General features: G+C 51.0%; 1 protein-coding gene and 1 long non-coding RNA gene across 3 annotated transcripts in view; one reads left to right on the forward strand and one right to left on the reverse strand.

Moving 5' to 3' along the window:
* Positions 1 to 18,500, reverse strand: part of EGFR (epidermal growth factor receptor) — a 202,452-nt gene that overhangs the window by 90,259 nt on the left and 93,693 nt on the right. The window lies entirely within an intron of this gene.
* Positions 5,106 to 8,187, forward strand: LOC139439008 (uncharacterized). The gene is made up of 2 exons (XR_011648772.1): positions 5,106 to 5,462; positions 6,281 to 8,187. It is a non-coding gene; the product is annotated as an uncharacterized lncRNA (long non-coding RNA).

Consider the following 18,500-nt stretch of genomic DNA (forward strand, 5'->3'; position numbering starts at 1 on the left):
AAATACAAATGGCAAAACAAAACAAAACAAAAAAACACATGAAAAAATGTTCAACATCACTAGCAATTAGGGAAATGCAAATCAAAGCTACAATCAGATATCATTTCATACCTATTAGAATGGTCATGAGTAAAAAGACAGAAAACTTAAGGGTGGAGATTCCACTGTGGAATGTCGAATGATATAGCTACTGTGGAGGACTGTTCGGCAGTTCCTAAGGAAGTTGAAAATAGATTTGCTACGGGACCCTGCAATACTATTACTAGGTATATATCCAGAAGAACTGAGAGCAGAGACACGAACGGACATTTGCACATCGATGTTCATACTGGCATTATTCACAATTGCCAAAACATGGAAACAACTCAGGTGTCCATCAACCGATGAATGGATAAACAAATGGTGGTGTATACATATGATAGAGTATTATGCAACTGTAAGAAGAAACGAAGTCGTGAAGCATATGACACATGGATGAACCTGGAGGACATTATGTTGAGTGAAGCAAGCCAGAGACAATAGGACAAATACTGTATGGTTACCCTATTATGAACTAAGTATATTGTGTAAACTCATAGAGTTAATACCTAGAATGTAGGTCACCAGAAAAGAGAATGAGGTTAAAGAATGGAAAGCTGAGGGTTAATCTGTGTAGAACTGGTAAAAAGGTTGTTTGTAAATCTTTGGAAATAAACAGAAATGGTGAAAGCACATCATAGTGCTTGTAACTAGTAGGGCTAATCTATGGGTGTGACAGTGGTTGAAAGGGAAAGTTTAAGGTCATGTATATCACTAGAAGGAGAGCTAAAAGTGTAACATGGGACTGTATAACAGCAAAACCTCAGGGGAAATACGAATATTGCTTCTATGAGATTATTGCATATGTAAGACTGTTTTCTTTGAAACTAAACAAATATAAGTTAATGTTACAAGATGTTAATATCAGGCAAAAATATAACCAAAGCAAAATATGGAAAACAGTAGTGTACCATAATATATTAGTAATCCACCATTGAGGGTTAAAAAAAAGGAAATATACCAAATGGAACTAACTAGACAAAAGGTACTACATATTGTTTAACTCTGTCTATACAAAACATAAATACAAATAAATTAGAAAGACGGAGCAGAATAGCAGCTATGTATGGCAGGGGAAGCACAGAGAGGCTGAAAGGTGATTATTAAGGGATGAAGTTTTTATTGTTTGTGTTTGGTTTATTATTATTCTTGGAAGAATGAAATTGCTTTAATAATGGTTGAAGTGATGAATGCGCAACTACGTGATTATACCAAATACCCTTGATTGTTCACTTTGGTTGGACTGTATACTTTATTGATATGTATCAATAAAATTGATTAAAAAAATACCGTCCTGCTCTGTGGGAGGAGAGCGTAGATGGCATGTAAAGGTGGGCAGGTCTCTAAAGGAGTAGCGTGGGGTATCCTTGTGGGGTGGGGTCCTCTCAGCCTTGCCTGGAGCAAAGCCGACATCCCGGTTGTGACGGGGCGAGATGTTGTAGTCATTGGGGGAAGTGGGTAAAGGAAAGAATCCAGCTGTAACATGTCCTACAACTGCCTTGAATCTACAATTTTCTCAAAATAAGAAGTTCAATTAAAAAACCTATTTAGAAGCACAAGCTTTGACGCAGAGCGCCTTGCAAAGGAAGAGTATCTCTAGGTATGTGTCCGTTTTACAGGAACTACCAGCATCCTGGTGCCTCCAGGGCTGCTGTCGTAGCGCTTGGCTCCTGGTGGTGACTTTTAAAAAGACACAGATACCTGTGGACAGAAGCGTCGCTGGTGCATGGATGAGAGGTGGCCCTTACCCTCTTACTGGGATGGATGGGGTTTGGCCCCACAGCTGGTAACTTCTGAATACTGTGATTTTTGTTCTTATAAAGACAGAAGCCACTGTTTGCTCAAGCATGTGGTTTTGATGGTGCCTTCTGGATCGATGACTAGAGTCCTTCCACGCTATGCCACGCAGCGCCCTCCTATAATTAAGTAGTCTCCCTTTCAAACTTAAAATGAAACAAAACAAAATGAAAAAACCAGCCTCCGTGCCATCTGCAGAGGGACCTAGAGTGAACCGAGGAGCGTGAAGGGACCGGTTAGGAGGCAGCTGCCGAGCTCTGGAGCCTGTGGTCTCCCGGGCCGGTTAGAGACGAGGAGCCGGGGGCCACCCCAGCCTGCCGAGTCAGAACCTGCATTTTAACAGACCCCCAGGTGATTCGTAGGCAGGTAAGAAGGGGAGGGGTCCAGCCTCGGATGGGGCACAGGGGGTCACCAGGCAGCCTCGTGCTTGGTGCCTCTGCTGGGAGGGGGTGCAGCTGCCCAGCAAGGGCCGGACCTAGCCTGTCGCATCACCCCCGGCGGTTAGTCACGCCCCGTCCGAGCCTGTGCAGGACGGTCATGCAGATTTCACCAAAGTCCCAAGATCTATGGCTGTCAACACAGGCAACCGAAGACCTCAGGACACCATAAGCTTAGAGCAGAAGTTTGCGACTGTGACAACTAAGAACTTTACAGTAAGTCAAGCAAGTTTCTGGAACCTTGGCCCATACTATCCAGATTCCGTTCTGTGTGATTTACAAGTTTCTGGAAACTTGGCCCATACCACTCAGATTCCATTCTGATTTAGCCAATTTCACAACTACTCTATCTCTGCAAAACCTGGTAAAGATTTGAAATTCTTGATATCAATAAAACAAGCTGAAACAAAGCTTTTTCATGTGAGAGAAGCAGCATGGAATGTCACAGGGACATTTTGTGCCAGTAGCACAGGGGAGAGTTACCAACAAGTCTGAACATCTTCCTGTAGTTTAAGCCATTGCTTTCTTGTTCCTACTCCTAGTCCTTCAAGTATGTTCCTAACTAGATGCTAGAACTGCGCACACACATGCACACAAAGGCTCCTAAGTCTAGGTTTGAATCGGGAAAGATCAGCTGATCTAATCTTTTATGCGTTTCCACGCATCCTCTGATTCCCCTCTATTTCTTCTCCAGCATTTATTTCCCTCTCAAAATCGGCATTTTGGATTTGTCCTGATCTTCATATTGGTAAGCTATGGCAGCTCCCAAAGTCCTCTTACAAAGCTCCTGAAATAATTATATTGGGCTTCAAATTTCGGGGAGTTCTGGAACACAGAGTGTTTCAACAATGGCAATGGAGGGATACTGGTATGGGATGCCATTGACTGGTGATATATGGCTGACAGGGAGCTGTACAGAACATATGTCCAGGGTGCATGGTAATGTTTGGATATACTCATAGTGGTAACAATTAAAAACCACAGCAGGGGGGTACTGGGTTCCTGGCCAGTGGTGCTCTGTCGTGGTCCCTAGGGGAGCAGCGACAGTCTCCCAGGTGCAGCGGCGGGGACCGGGAGGGAGTGAGGGTTCAACAGTGAGCCCCTGATGCTAATGACTATGCTTGTGAGCTGATAAGCCTAAAATGAGAACAAGGCCTAGAGCAACACTGTGCCTGGGAATTTCCTCCTGTCAGCCTTCATGTTACTCAAATGTGGCCAGTCTCGAAGCCAAACTCAGCATGTAAATGCAATTCCTTCCCCCCAGCGTGGGACATGACACCCGGGGATGAGCCTCCCTGGCACTGAGGGACCACTATCAACTACCAACTGATGATGCAACTGGAAAATGACCTTATACGGAAGGTTCAATGCGGATCAGCAGAATATCCCTGTCTACATAAAATAACATGACTTTAAAATGCTGTTTGACCTAAAGTAAGGGGGAAATGGAAAGGAGAAATGAGTTTATATGGCTACGAGTTTCTAAAAAAGAGTCTGGAGGCTGGCAGAAGGATTGCCCTCATGCACAACTGAGCAGAGTCAGAGAGACAGATAAAGCAGATACAACCCCCAGATATTGGTTCCTTTGAGGGCTAAAGAGACACATGGGAGTTATGGTCATGGCCGATGGGGTTAACTACCAGGTCAGATGGCCCCTCTTTGGAAATGGTGTTTATGTGTGATGAATCTGGACTCAGATGGGATCTCCCTTCATAAAACTTTCATGCTAATGTGCTGGAGGTGCAGTTAATGTTGGGGTTTAAGATATATTTAGGGGATTTGAATCTCTGGACTGACAATGTGATAGCCAGGTCCTGAGCCTCAACAGACTCCAGCACCTACAATCTGTTTTATTGGACTTACCACACTCAGCTAAGATGGAGTTGAAGAAGGACAACCACCACACCATGGAGCCTAGAGTGATTACAACTGAAAGTGGGAGGATTGCATCCAGCATCCATGTGGAATCTGACCCTCCTCTTGACATCGAGGTGCAATGGACACAACCAATCCAATGTCCACATAGAAGAGGTGGCATTGGATTGGGAAAAGTGGACATGGTGGCTGATGGGTATGGGGAAAGGCAGGAAGAGATGAGAGGTGGAGGCGTCTTTGGGACATGGAGCTGCCCTGGATGGTGCTTCAGGGGCAATCACCGGACATTGTATATCCTCACAGGGCCCACTGGATGGAATGGGGGAGAGTATGGGCCATGATGTGGACCATTGACTATGAGGTGCAGAGGTGCCCAAAGATGTACTTACCAAATCCAATGGATGTGTCATGATGATGGGAGGGAGTGTTGCTGGGGGGGGGGGGGGGGAGAGGGGGGGTGGGGGGGGGGTTGAATGGGACCTCACATATATATTTTTAATGTAATATTATTACAAAGTCAATAAAAAAAAATCATGAAAAAAAAAAAAACAAAGCTCCTGAAATAAAGCACACGATATAACGAAATGAAGCTCTTCTGGCCGCTGCCCACAACTGCTTAGATACACGAGTAGATTCTGAAAAATTCTTACAAGGAGGCACATGTCAAGTATGAAGAAATGCGTTTTCCCACAGACTCAGTCCCAAACAGGAAGAAAGGGCGCAGAGCCTGTGAGCGGAACACACACTTTCTGCAACAGAGATAGGATGCATTTTCAGTCATGTTTTCTTTACATTTGTTTGTAAAAGAAACGCTTGTGCCAGTTCCTCCAAGTGAATTTTGACAAGTCATTTATCAATTCATTGAAGACGTGTTTAATGAGGTGCCAGAATTTCCAGGGACCCGCCTGAAACATCCGGGTCACACCAGGAAGGGACTATAACGTACGTATCTTTTCTTTTTTTCAGATGTGACATTAAGACCCACCTTTTAAATCGGAGGGGTCATTTTCAAGATCGTCTCCAGCGAGCCGGGAGACTGAAAGGCATCGGTGATGGACTCCTGTGACTGTTCCTTTGGCCTAGCGTCATCATTCTAAAATAAGCCTGTATGAAACCGGAGCTCTGCACTGACGGCTGTAGTCTTGTAAACGATTAGTTAATTAACTAACTACTTCATCCACTCGTCAGCCACTTACTGAATGCAAGACGTGGTGCGTGGCCCGTGCCCTCTGTCAGGTGGCAGAGATGGAAAAGCAAACCTCAAGAGCTGTGCAGGTAAGGGGCCGCGAGCACAGTATTCACACGACGCTGGGAAAAAAGCCGTCTAGGCGAGGAGAGAGGGCACTGCGTTGGACTGGGGGCTGGGGACAGCTTCCCAAACGACCTGACCTTGAGCAGCATTTTTAAGAACTAGGGGTTGGGCAGTGGAGAAAAGGAAAGGTCGGGCCAAAGGAACAGAGGATGAGAAAGCAGGCGCGCGCGAGGCAGCCGGAAGCCGCGGCACACCTGCGCAGCAAGGCGCCTGCACCAGCTGCTGACCGAGTGACCGCAGGACGCGGACGCCGGGGACGGGGTGCCTCGGGGCCCTGCAGCGCCTTTCTCACAGCAGCCGCCCCACGCCCCTGTGCTTCGCTGCAGGTGCGCTCGCGGCAGCAGGATGTGGCTCTAGACTGCCCTGTCGCAGGTGCGGGCAAGAGCACGGGAGTGACGGGGCCGGCTTGGTGGGAGTCACGGGGCATGCGGGCTGCTTAGGAAGGAAGTGAGGCTGGACAGACGTGTGTGCTGTCGAAGGAGGACAAGTCAGGGCGGCGTGCTCGTGAGTCAGGCTGGGAGAGCAGGAAGCAGGCGGGACTGCTAACTGCTCGAGGAGGCCGGCCCTCTGCCTTAGGACTGGGTCTCGCCGGGTGGTTGCCTTTACCCATTTCCCAGCAACGAGCCCTAACGTGGCTCAAGGGGGAGTCCAGCCTCATCAGGTGTGGACAAGGGGCAGGGCTGCAAGGAGCCAAGGCTACCGCTTACCTAGGGATGCCAAATGGATGAATTAATTTCAGTACAAATCTGATTACACCCCTCTATGTGCTTTGTTATCCCAGGAAGGGGAAGTTCCTCCAGCTTTACCCAGGGCAGCCTGGTAATCCAAAGCCAAAGCCAAAGCCCTCCATTAGGCCGCCCAGGGCTGCATCTCTAGCCGTGGTCGACGGCCATTCCCTGAACCAGGAGCTGCAGAGGAGAGAAAGAAAACCGAGGTGGCAGTGGATGCGCGAGGAGGTGGAGAGGACGCGAGAGACCGAAAGCCGGGACCCAGCCCACTGGTTCTCGGACAGGGAAACCTCTCAAGGATGGGGCGTGCTTATCCCTCCCGCCAGGAGCAAAGTAGAGATGCGTAAAGAGCTCCTCTAGGGGCGAGCTGCCCGGCATGACCTAAATGAAGGGACACACACGACGCCACCGGAATGACAGGCTGGTCTGTCTTTTTCATGAGGAGAGGAAAAGGAAGCAGGTCTCCCCTCACACGTCTGCTGGAAAACAGGCTACTGTGTCCCTGGTACCAGCGACTTACACCAACATCTACCCATTTCTGTAGACGTCTGAGCACTCAGGGTTTGACTGGGCCTCCCAAGGGGAAGAAGGGAAGCATTTTTTTGTGAGTTTTAATGAACTGCGACATCCCCCTATGTTGTAACACTTGGATTTAGCACATGGAAGCTTCCAGGCTTTGGAAACAGATGACCTCTCCCTAGAAGATTTGCTTATCTCTTTCTCGCTGGCCAGGTGAACCAGTCCAACAAATCCTAATTTGCAACAAATAGGCAATTCACTCTGCCCGAAAACAGAGTTATCTAATCAGCCAAGGATGACACCTGGCCAGTTTCTAGCCCGGTGCCACTGGACTCGGTTTCATCAGTGCTTCTTCCACCAAGCAGGACTAACGCCTTTACATGTCTGCAGGCTGCAACTAGCAGAAAGGGTGATACTAACAACAACAGCAGCAGCAATACAACCTCCAGCCGACAAGGCTCCAAAGAGAGCTGGGCAGCCCCTCATCACTCATCAAGTGTTTACTGCAGCAGCCTCTGCGTGTAGCTGGAGATACCAGGGTGTCTGCCCTCAGGGAGCTGATAAGTCTAGGAAGGAAGGTAGGCTCTAAATAAATAATGCAGTTGAATCATTTTCATACCCCCAACCCCTTAGCTGATGGAAAGGGAAAATGTGTAGATACACGTCCACGTAAACGTCCTCATTGTTGGAATGCATTCTTTTCTCTGCCAAAGTGAATAACTTTCCAATGAAAGAATGGAAGTGATTATTTATCAAGCCAAGAAAGCACTTCCATTTGCTATTAATGAAGTTGCTCAACACTGTGCAGTCAGCTAGGTTGTTTGTAGAGAACGGCAGGAAGTGGCGATTAGTCACAGGTAAGCCTGCTTGTGTGGGAGCCGGGGCTGCTCTGAGCCTTGGAGAAGAGGCTTCTCCTCCCACCAGGTAGGACGAGCCCTGAGCCTGTGAAGATGGCCTACACAGCACGGCGGGGAAGAGTGAGTAACTAAGAAAGAAACCACCTGTTCTGGCCCAGGTGGTTGACCTTTGGTCCACCCAGGCTCAAAAGAAATGAAAAGAATCTCAGTTTTCACTCAGCCACCCAATCAGCAGACTGAGCTCAGCAAGGTGTGCACTTCTCAGAGAATTCCCGGCGCCCATTAGTCACGGCTTCTCAAACTTTAACAGCAAAAACAAAAGCAGAACCAAGCCCTAGGGCTGTGCAGCGCCCGTGGTCCCAGTTGTAAAGGGCGGTCTCTACTCAACAGCACAGTAGTACAACTCTCTCTCTCATGAATTGTAACAAATGTATCACACAAATGCAACAATGTATCACACAATGTATCACACAAATGGTAACAATAGTATGGTGTGTGGGGACTCCGTAGTTGATGCCTGACTTTTCTGTGAATCTACAACTTCTCTAATAAAAAAAGACAGAGAAAGGGGAAAAAAGCTCTAACAGGTGTGTGTGTTGTCCGGGTTCTTGTTAAAGTGTTAAAGTTAAATACGCAAATTCATGGAGGCAGAAATTAGAGTATATGTTATGAGGAGGAAGGGTGGGTATTCCGTGGGGAGTAGAGGTTTAATTGGTACAGAGTTTCTTTTGGGTGACAGAAAAGGTTTGGTAAGGGATGGTAGAGATGGTTGCACAACAAAACGAGAGTAATTGACACCACTGAATTAGTCAAAATGGGAAGTTTTATGATGTATCGACGTTGTCATAAGAAAATAAAAGCAGGCTCTGAGATCCTGAGCGCACTGAGCTTCAGGTGCTCTGAGCAGCCCCCAGGTGGCAGTGACGCAGGAGGCAGGAGACCGTCAATGCGAATCACTGGTTATCACAGACATGCATCAGACATGAGCAGGAGAGGTTTTAAAAGACACTAAAAAGGTGCGGTCAGGGACACGGGGACTCCAGAGCCAAAGACAGAAGCAGAGAGCCCTGCCTCCACTGGCAGGCATGTAGTAGATTCAGCTACAGAGAAATGCCGTGACACATTTTGAACCTTCCCCGGAAGTGGAGTGGTGGAGATATTTTATTCTAAACAAATTCACACATTAAACAGGAGAGAGAAAAAGTGATATCCTCTTCTCCTGAGATTTGCTGGCTACACTGAAAAGTCGGTTTCCAGTTCCTACTAAACATTCGTTGGGGATGCACAACTTCAAAGGCAATGTATTTCTCCGCATTTGTTAAACTTCCAGGGGCTGTGCTGGGTTAGGCACTCAGGTCATGGCCTCGTGTATCGAAGAAGAAGGCAGCCCTCTGAGCCTGTCGCCTCCCATGGGAGCATCTCGCGGGCAGGAGGTTTCAGCTGTACTGTACATAGAGAAAGAGTCAGCAATGTAGTATCAGAGAAGTTTTCCACCAGGCCTCTCATCAACAAATGAATTTTATAGCATTTGTGTTCTCATTAGATTCTACATACTACAAAATTAAGGTCTTAGTATCGATGCATTTCTTTTCGAGCAATGATAACGACAATAACCGTAAAATGGGCTGGCAGGGTTCGGGGAGGGAGAGGGCCTTACGTGTCCCCCGCTCATTGACCCCCATTCTTTTCTCCTTGTCTTTGAAGGAATGGTCGGATTCTCTTTTCCTTTTTAAGTGCTTACAACCTATTGTTAAATGGACACTGGCTTTCTAGTTTGAGTTCAGCTAACTTTCCCACTGGTTTGGCACCCAGGACCCACTCCGGGTGCCTGCGGGCCCTGCGGCTGGGAGCAGCCGCGCCCCGCACCGTCCCCTCCTGCTCTGCGCCTCCCTCCCTGGAAGCCTCCCCAGTGCCCGGCCAGACCCCCCAGCCCTGGCCCCAAGCACTTGTCCCTCCAACATGGCTAGGGCCCCCAGCGCTATGCCGTTTCTGGGGGCAGGACTGGGGTCCGTTGGACGTGCTACCTCGATGCCCGGGTAGTGGCCTGGCACGTTGTTAAATGAGTCACCCCAAGGCTGGAAACTACCGGGGAGCAGGGCGATGCTTTCTTCCCACGCCGGCCCTTAGGAAAGTCCCTCCTGAGTCTGCCTTGCCCTAGTATTTCTGTTTAAAACCCAAAGGGGTAATTTCCTTCTGGGCAGATAAAGGTTTTACTAATGGAAGTTTAACTTGTACTAGGGACTTAATTCCAGGTCCAGATGAGTGTCTCAAAACCCACCAGGAAGGCAGGGCACAACGGCGGTGCAGTCCCAGCAGCTCTCGCTAAGGGGTCCGAGAGCCTCGGGATTCTGGCCCAATCTTCCTTCTTCTCCAAGTGCCTAAGTCCCTCACCGGCTAAGCTGCCCCTGGCGTCGGAGCCCAGGAGCCCCCGCAGTGAGTTCTCAGTCTGCAAACGAGCCTGCAGAGGTGCCCGCACGCTCCACCAAGACGCTGCAGCTGCTGTGCAGACACGCGCCCTCCCCCGCCACCGGCGCAGGGCGTCCTGCAAGGGCCCAGGAGAGCACGGGAGCCGGGCGCTCAGCGGCGGCCTTGGAGTTACCCCACACGGTCCCTCTAATCAGGAGTTTCGCCATCATTCAGAAGTGGTTTTCTTCAGGGTAGCCAGTCGCTTTCCGCGTATCAAATATCTCCCCCGCAGCGCCAGCCGCGGCCAGAAGTCATTTGGTTTTGACAAGTTGCCTTGCTGGCGCTTTGCAGCTTAGCTGTAACATGCTTACTAAACGTGGGAGTTAGGGAGCGCGCATGTTCCCAGAAGAAACGCCCCTCCCTTCCAGGCCAGGCCACCGTCCCGGGCGCGGGGAAGCTCCTTCCTTCACGCGTTCATTCCACAAACATTTACTGCTCTAACAAGAAGGGGCAAGGAAGCCTTTAACCGCATCCCCAGACCACTGCGTAAACCATTTGAGCAAAAAAAGTAAACACATTTCCCCTTGAGTTTGCTGAATAGTTAAATTACATTTAACTGCATACAGCAAACTTTTTTGTTTATTTGGAACAATTTGGAAATTCGGGGCATCACCTTATAGTAACTATTGCCAATGGCAGCAGGTATTTTCATTTTCATTATGGCTTAAAAACAGATTTATGCCTTAATTATTAGAGGCACCAAATGCTGTGGATACTTGATTTGGAGGGTCTGCGCTCCAGCTGCACTGGGTCCTAAATATCTGACTCGTGCTGGAAGAGTCGTTTAACCTCTTGGAGGTTCAGCTTTGGTTTCAATTAAGTGAACTGTTGGCCTGAATGATTTGCAAGCTCTCTCTTCAGCGTCGACCTTTATGATTTTAGGAATGGCCCTGGAGAAACTATGAAAATGCAGTTTTATCTTGGCAAGGGGCAATACAAAAGAGAGCGCACATCGGTACAGCGTCCTTGGCCAAAGACAGGGCATGGCTCACTGCCATACCCAACCCTCACGCTTTCCTGAAGGAAGCAAGCTTTTGTGTAGCAAAATGAATATATGTTTTTAAAAAGAAAATAATCCGCAGGAAGTGGGGTATAAACAACAAACCATTACTGGATCTAGTATGATTCAGACTTGGCTGTGTTTTTGGACAGCACTGCATCTTTACTTAATCCTGTGATTTATTCCAATTTTACAGGAAGAGAAACTGAGGCTGCGAGACGTTCTGTTACGCCGTTGATGGGGGTGGAAACCTGACCCTGGGTGCGTGCCGTCAAGGCAGCACGCTGTCCCCTTGGCTCTGGAGACTATGTGTATAAATTTAAGCAGGTGGAGACTTTCAGTCCTCAGATTTCCAGGGAGCACACTTGCCAGAAAGGCTAAAACGACAAAAAGTCGGCCGGTACCAAGCGCTGGGAAACCATGGGGGTGATAGAAACTCGAACCACTGCTGGTGGGGGTACACGAGGCTCGCTGGACGCACTGGGGAAAGCTGGCACCCTCCACCGACACCGAGACCTGCCACAGAAACGCACCGAGGGGCGTGGACGGCAACGCCCAGCAGCCTGCCTCCAACGCCCCAAACGGAGGCAGCCATCCGTGGATCCACCGCGTTGGTCTGCTCCCCTACGGACCCACACAGCTGTGAGCACAGAAGAACCGCAACTGCAGGGAACAATTTAAAATGCCAAACCCGGAACACGGAGTGACGCGGCCCGGGACCTGCGGGAGCCGCTGCTCACACCAAGTGCAAGAGCGGGCAAAGCCCACCCCTGGTGGCAGAACCCGGGACGGCTGTGGCTGCCCAGCCTGCCGGGAGCCCCAAGGGCCTCTGGCTCAGGAGTGAGCTGACCGGGGCTGGCGACGGGGTGCAGGCTTACGACCGCGCGCTTTCCTGAGCCTGCGTTGTCCTTGAACGGAAAGTTTACTTGAAAAAATTCCAGGGGAGCTGCTCCCCATAAGAACATCGCCTGGTAGAACAGGTCCTTTGCCCGGAGCTCAGGTTTTCAGAAGGCAGCTGTGCGTGGGCCTGCAGGGATGTGGACGGGCGCATGGGCACCCACTCTCCCTCCCTAACTCCCCTCCACCGCTGAGATGCGTGGAGCAACTGGATTTCTCACGGCCGCTGCCAGGGCTCAGGGGTGGGTTTTGAACACAGCGTGGGCGGGAGCCGGCAACACCTGGAAAGCCGAGAGGACGGGAACGCCTGGGCTCCCCCAGCGCTGCAGATCAGGGTCCACCTGAATAGTTCAGTTATTTATGTGGAGAAAAATGCATGCCTTTCTCGAAGCAGCGCTGCCAAGTCTTTCTTTTCCTAGGGTGATTAAAATGTATTTCCAGGTGCTGAACTAGCAAGGGTCTGGTAATAGGAGCCCACCGTTCTGCCCCTGTTCCAAACCGAGGACGCTATGAAAACACTGAGATCCTGTTCTCAGGAATACTGCTGTGCCAAACTCCACGTGCTTCTCCAGGTTACTTGGGAAGTGTGTGTGTAATGCATCTTCCCATGCATAACGCGTGCCGTTTAAAACCTAAAACTGTAACACCCACGATGGCCCTGCGGGTTAGAAAGCTGACGGGTGCCGTTCACCGTCCCAGCTCTGCCCTCGAGAGCCCACGAGCGGACGGCCCCGCGAAGCCGCTGGCGTGTCGCTGAACGACTGGTAGGGCGCGGGAGTGGGGGCACCCAGGGAGTTCCAGACGCAACCGACAAGCGGACGCGGGTAAAGGACCAGGCGCCCACAGCTCGAGCCGAGCGTCTGGAGGCACGCGCGGGTGGGAGCGTGAAATCCGTGGCAAACAGCACTGCTGGACTCCCAGCTCTCCAGCCTTGGCGAAGGCGCCCAGGAGACCCTGGAGATGCAGGGGTCTAGGAGCCTCGCTTCCATCCCACGACTGATCACAGTCTATTAAAAGGGAGAATACCTAAAGTCTTGGGTAATCATAAATATTCTGACATGCAACACAGGCCAACACGTGTTTGTGAAACTGAATTAGTAAACACATTGACCGAGGGTCTGTGCGTGTGAAGTGGCCTTGTTGCGGCAATCCCGGCGGGCAGGGTCAGAGGCCAGCCCCCCTGCCGGCCGGGCCCCGTGCGGCTGCAAGCCGTGGCCGCCACGCAGCCCGCCCGCCTGCACTACACTTTTGTCTAAGTGGAGCCTTAGTGATATTTTTACTTAAGGCATTTCCTGAAGTCATGATAAGTTTTTGTGTGAGCTCGAAGAATAGTATCAAAAACAAAAAGAAAGAGTGGTCATTATTTCTATGTAACTTCCTTCTCTCAAATGCTGATATGTATGTAGGGTGTAGTAACACTTTTTTTTTTTTTTTGGTGTGCTAGAAAGCACACACATACACAAACACGTTGATGAATACTTTAAATCTTTTAGACATGGATACTAAAGAGAGTGAATCCTCCAATTATACCAAAGCAATGGTTCCTTGTTATAACAAAAATCAGAAATACAGATTTTTTAATAGTGAAAAAATTTAAAAACTGCTAAGATTTCCAATATGAAGGAACTATTAAATAATTATTGCACAGAGATATAAAACTCAATACTCTAAGTGAAAAAACATGTTCTAAAATATTAAATGATGTGGGAAAAACTCTTAGAATACATTATTTTTCATTTTTTTTTTGATATACCAGGAGGCCAGGGATTGAACCTGAGACCTTGTATTTGGGAGGCCAGCACTCAACCACTGAGCCACACTCGCTCCCCTGAGTTGGTATTTTCGATGGTTTTGCTTGCTGTCTGTTTTTGTTGTTGTTTAGGAGGCACTGGGAACCGAACCCAGGACTTCCCGTGTGGGAAGCAGGCGCCCAACTTCTTGAGCCACAGCCACTCCCCAGAATACACTATTAATGAATAAAAAAGCAGGCACTAACAATAAGCATAAGTATCACGACTTTTACCGAAACAGTATTCATAGACAATTAGAGTGACACCTACTAATATGTTAAAAATGGTGCTGCCTGGACTAGATGCTGGAGATTCTTATCACTACCACATTTTTCTGATATTCCCCAATCACCACGTCTTACTCTTTAAATCGGGGGGTTGGCGGGAGGGAGCAAGTGTTAAACGTGGAGAGAAAAGGTTTTACCCGTGACTGGGCTTTCTGTGGAGCAGTGTCCCCTTGGCGACACCCTGGAGCCACCTGTGGCACTCTGAAAGCCCTGCTCTAAGGCAACGCTTGGCCCAGTTAGAGCCGACGGGGAGTGCAGCCCAAGGTGGGCACTGCTCAAAGCCCCCGGGCCACCGAGGGGCACCAAGGCCAAGAGCCAGCGCTTAGGTGGACATTCGGACCTGGTTGATTCGCCCGGGGGCCTCCGTCAAAGCGACACATCCAGAGCCGACTGCATCAGAACTTAAGTTCTGTGAACCAAAGGGCAAGAGCGTTGAAGAGCTATGTTTTCACACCAACTGAGAGTCTAATTTTGACTCTCTCCCTAGGAATTCCTCAGGAGAGGTGGATTATTAAAAAAAGATCAACTGAAAATGTAAGGAGAAGGGGGTTCACTTGTTATAGACCCAAATACAATGTGTGCACACAGCAAAGCACAGTGGAGTTCTGACTTCTTCCACGGGTGGGGCGGTGGGATACCAAACCCCAAACCATCCCTGCTGCAAGCACAGGCGGGAGGGGCAGAGCTACGGGGTGTCTCCTGTGGTGTAAATCACCCAGAAAAGAAGAAGGACTGGACTAGGAAAAGGTCTTCTGGGATTAAGACAACACCGTGGGAAGCGGATGTGCCTCAACTGGTAGAGCGTCTGCCTACCATGTAGGAGGTCCAGGGTTCGATCCCCAGGGCCTCCTTGACCCGTGTGGAGCTGGCCCATGTGCAGTGCTGCCGCGTGCAAGGAGTGCCGTGCCACACAGGGGCGCCCCTGCGTAGGGGAGCCCCACGCGCAAGGAGTGCACCCCTCAAGGAGAGCTGCCGCGTGAAAAAGCGCAGCCCACCCAGGAGTGGCACCGCACACATGAGAGCTGATGCAGCAAGATGATGCAACAACAAAAAAGAGACACAGATTCCCGGTGCTGCGCAGAATACCAGCGGACACGGAAGAACACACAGCGAATGGTCACAAGCGAGCAAACAACGGGGGTGGGGGAAAGGGAGGGAAATTTAAAAAAAAAGAGACAACACAGTGCTTGTGCAGGCTCACTGCGCGGCGGGCACCTGCCTCCCCTCGCCAGGCACCACCCCTAGAGGGCTGGCCCCGTCGCCGAGGCGGAGTTGTGACGAGGCGGGTTATTTTAGGGAACGGGCTGTCCTCATTTGTTTAACTTCCTGCTTCACCGAGGGTGACCTGACAAAACCTCTCTCCAGCCTGGCTTTTGGAAAACGTCCTAAGAGGCTCTGGACTCATCGCTGCGCCCTAATAAGTGCAGAATAACTCCCGGCTGGCCCCAGCGTCCAGCTCCAGCGCCTGACCTGTCTCCCTCTGCTCCCGCCTCACAGTGCCCCGAGTGTGGACAGAAAGTTACGTGGTCCCCGAGTGTGCGAGCATAATCTTCTGTGCTTTGAGGACTCTCAGCATCGCCACGAAGAAGTGGGTTTCCGGCGTGGAAGACCAGGGCTGGGGCCAGGGCCAGGCATTTCGGGCGCACGTGTAGCGTCACGGGGGGCTGCAGCCGGAAGGAGAGCCGCGCAGGCTGGAGTCAGGAGGCTCGGCGGCCTCTCCACCGCGACCTCACCCTGTGACGAAGACTGTCGGGCAGCACATTGCAAGGAGGGTTGATACCCGCTACCTTTTTTAAAATGAGGTATCGGGGTTTGAACCTGGGACCTCGTGCTTGGGAAGCAGGAGCTCAACCACCGAGCTACGCCCGCTCTCCTACCCGTTGCCTTCTCCGTGTTTTTCAGTTCTAATACCAGTCCCGAGAGGCACAGGGAAGCTGGTGCAGGGCCTGCCCCTGCTCTGGGCCAGCTCCGGCCTGCACGGCCCCCCCAGGTCCGAGCCCGAGGCGGGTCAGACGGTGCAGAAGCCTTGATTGGAAGTGACAAGCCCCAGCGGATCCTCTGTTTGACCCCAAATTACAGGTCTGAGCGACTGCCCTCTCCCGCCAGCTGCATCCAGGCCGGGACTGCTCGCAGTTGTCACAGCCGACCGCGGCGCTGTCCCCAGGATCTTCCTGACACGCCAGCCGCTGGGATGAGGGGAGAGCGCTGCGCGGCGCGGCGACGTCAGGAAGGGGCCGCCCCTAGGGGAGTGGGCGCCCACGAGCCCGGAGGGACGGGAAGTGGGGCTCTGTGGAAGTTGTGTTGACGTTGGGAAGCCAGCGGCAGGGGGGGTTAAACGGCGTGTGCGCTGTAACCTGGGAAACGTGTGCAGCAGGCAGCTTCTGCGGGCAGGCCCTGGGCTGGCTGGCCCTGCTGGCTTAGGAATCTTCCAGCAGCCAGCGGGGGCCGAGCAGGCGAGGCTGGAGGTGTCGCTTGCACCTTGGGTTCCCGCTGCAGCGCGGCCACGTATTTGCGTGAGTTCTCAAGCACAACACCAGCCTCTCCCATCTGCGGGCTCCGTTCCCCAACATCAGACTCTCGGGGTACGTTAACCAACGTGGACAAAAGCGTTTAGCACAGCGCCCGGCACGGAGTAGCGTGCAGTCAACAGAATGCATCCCAGCCCCCTCCTGTTTTAAGAATGCTCCCGTCTACTGGCATCCTTCCAAGCCCTCCTGAAAATGGTGTTTATGTGTCTGTTTGACGGGTGGGCTGTCCCTGTAAACCTGCGCTCTTTTACATGCGAGCTCTAACAGGAGAGCCCGGTGCCGTAATTACTTTGATCCTATCTTAATTTAATGGAATTCATTTACTCTGGAGGTAAGGCAGCTCACTTACACATCAAGTCAAGGGATTCATTTCTATCAGATTTCATGCAATCTGCAGAGTGAAATATTTTTAGTGCTTTCGAGACCAAAGTTTGGGCCGATTTAAGCCTACGTCACGGCTTCGTTTTATTCAGGAAGGCTGGTGGGTCCTGCCCGCAGCCTGTCAGAATCAGTGGCAATATCAGGCTCAGAAAAACCAGAATGCAAATCGAATAATAATAATAATAAAGATGTGAGATTAAAAAAATCCCGGGAAGCAAGATGCAACCTGCCTCACTGGGCAGCTGCTCTGAGAAGGGTTACTGCGGCTTGCAAATCGTACCCTGGTCCATGAAGCCCCAAACCACAAAATGTCTACAGAGTGAAGCCAAACACTTTAGTTCTCGGGCACTTTGCTGTAAGATGTGAGCAAATTGGACCGAGAGGACTTGCTCGATACCCAGCTGGCACGGCCTCTTGGGAAGAGTGTCCTCAGCTGTCTGCTAGCATTCAACGAGCCCAAATCTGATTTCTATGCTTTCTGAATCAGTTCCTGGGATATAAATGGAAGGGGGGGAAGCAACAATGATGCTTCCAAGAATAAAAGCAGTTGTGGGTCTGGAAACCCCCCAAAACTCCACTCACTGGAAGGAAGCTTTTCTGAAGGCATTTCTGCGTCGACTCAATGGAAAGTGAAATCACTCCCATCTTGGCTTGGAAATGCTTCTCCACTTACTTCACACCTGGGCCCAAGGTCTGCCAGGGGCCAGCTGGCCATTGTGCAGCGTCTGGCGGCTGATGGGCCAGCTCGGGGCAGGGGACAGCGAAACGGGGTAAAACCGCCTGAAATGAAGCCTGAAAAGCAATACTTAAAATTCTCCTTCCGCCCATGGACTGGAACCAGGAGGAAGCCATGGGGAGTGGCTTTGGCCCTTGGAAATGGTTGCCCATGGACGCCTTGGTTTTGCATATATGTTAATGGGTGATCATTTAATATTCTTAAAACGCTTGAGAGGGGAAACAAAGGCCTGCAAACCCCTGGGGCTGGGGCCAGCAGAACCCCCGCCCCCCGCCTGCCCCCCCTGCGGCGAGACACGGGGGCGGTGGCACCGCCGGCGGCCACCGGACGCTCCCAGGCACAGGCTTCTGGTTCATTGTTTCCTTGGGTTAGTGCGGGTCCAGCAGCACCTGTGTCCACAGGACCCCCTTTCTCTCTACAGCTAGTCCCCTAAAAGTGTGCCACTTCCTTAGGAGAGCCTCCCAAGTCATCTGCATCGTCTCCCGCCTCCCACGACAGTACATAACGACGACGGTGATATAGGCCTCTTCACAGTCCGCCTCACTTGTCATACCCCTCAGCGTCCTCTCCGCTGTCCCTAAAGCCCTCCTGTCGGCGCTCCTGGGGGCTGGCCGTGGCGCGGCCCTGCTCCCGCGGCCCACCTGGCCGGCACGGCCCGCCTCCCCCCGCTAGGGCACCGGCCCCCTTCCTTCGGGCCCTGAGTTGAGACTGGTGTGCGTTCCTGTGTGTTGAAATACCAAACAGACCTCTCTGTCGTGCCAACGGTCCTTGCCCCAGCGGAATGGCAGAATCTGTCCTTGGAACAGCAGGTC

This window comes from Dasypus novemcinctus, chromosome 5, assembly GCF_030445035.2.
Source record: "Dasypus novemcinctus isolate mDasNov1 chromosome 5, mDasNov1.1.hap2, whole genome shotgun sequence".
In the NCBI taxonomy this organism is placed as follows: Eukaryota; Metazoa; Chordata; class Mammalia; order Cingulata; family Dasypodidae; genus Dasypus; species Dasypus novemcinctus.